The sequence below is a fragment of the Oryx dammah genome, unplaced genomic scaffold (genome assembly GCF_014754425.2).
Source record: "Oryx dammah isolate SB20612 unplaced genomic scaffold, SCBI_Odam_1.1 HiC_scaffold_23, whole genome shotgun sequence".
In the NCBI taxonomy this organism is placed as follows: domain Eukaryota; kingdom Metazoa; phylum Chordata; class Mammalia; order Artiodactyla; family Bovidae; genus Oryx; species Oryx dammah.
Genome location: NW_024070207.1, coordinates 60,852,660 through 60,854,103, shown reverse-complemented (window position 1 = coordinate 60,854,103; position 1,444 = coordinate 60,852,660). Strand labels below are relative to the sequence as shown.

The 1,444-nt window shown below is 34.4% G+C and overlaps 1 pseudogene; it reads right to left on the bottom strand.

Moving 5' to 3' along the window:
* Positions 1 to 950: 950 nt before the first annotated feature.
* Positions 951 to 1,092, bottom strand: LOC120882719 (annotated as a pseudogene).
* Positions 1,093 to 1,444: the final 352 nt, after the last annotated feature.

Genomic DNA, 1,444 nt, shown 5'->3' with positions numbered 1-1,444 from the left:
CAATAATCCTATGATATAGGTAATATCTTTACCCCTGTTTTACAAGTGAGGACTCTGAAGCACTGGAGAGGTTAAGTAACTTGCCCAAGGACACCCAGTTAGTAATGGTAAAACTGGGATTTAAATTTAGGCAACTTATTCCCAAAATGTATGCTTATAACCTCTATTCAATATTACTACTCTCAGCATAATGAGACATCTTTCTGCTACTCTGGTCTTACTGATCTTTTCTGTGAATTCCTTTAGCATTTATAAACTGCACCACTTTTGTACTTGCTTTTCATATAATTGTTTTATACTTACTGATTTGGACAGCTCAGTCAGGATATTGAATTCTCAAGGATCAGCAACCATTTGAATTCTGTAGCCCTTAGAACGCCTAATACAGGGCTAGGTACCTCATAAGTTGCCCAAGACTTGAGCAAACCTTCAGAAGTTGAAATATCTAACGATGGATAAATATCCAATGAGCCTTTATCCAGCTTATTACAGATTTCACTCTGCTGTTTTTGTTAAGCTGATATATACCATTATATGAAACTTATTCATTGTAGTCAAAGTTCAAAATTACTTTGAAACATTGGAAAACTGACTCAGAGTATTTTATAAACTGAACTACCTCAGAGTATTTTATCAACTGAACTTCCTCAAAGTTTACCATTTATAATTCTTTAGTGAGATATTTGAGAGGATAAAAATAAATCTAAAAGTGAGTGAATTTTTGTTACTAACTTGCTGATTCATATTCCTATACATTTTATTGATTTATTGTGTGATTTAGAGCCAAAAGACTAGTCTCAGTTCTACATCTTTACTGATTATGTAAATTTAGAGGTTATATAATCTCTTTGAGCCCGCCCTCCACCACCACCTGCTTTTTCATCTATAAATTGAGGATAATATTTGCCTTACCTTAAAGATGGTTTTGAGGATCAAAGACGTGCATCTGAAAGTACTTTTTACACTTTGCAGCACTATGCAAATGTAGGTTTCATTATTATTATTCATACTATCATGTATGAAAACAAAGAAATATTATTTCGCATTAACTCCAATCTACACTTGATCTTAGCCAAAAGGCCGAGAAGCAATAATCCCAATCTAAATTATGTGATTTGAGTGAAGGCATTAACTTATCTGAAAACTCATTTTCACCATTTGCAAACAAAGCATCTTATAGTTTTAACATTGTGTGATCTAATGATAATTTCCTCCATACTCTGTTGGCAAATATCAGGAAAACTGATACTTAAAAAAAAAAAACTGAATTGTCACTGAATTTTTTCAGCCCATGCCATAATGTGAAAGTGAAAGTGAAGTCGTTCAGTCGTGTCCGACTCTTTGCGACCCCATGGACACCAGGCTCCTCCGTCCATGGGATTTTCTAGGCAAGAGTACTGGAGTGGGTTGCCTTTTCTTTCTCCAATGCCATAATGTAAGTTAC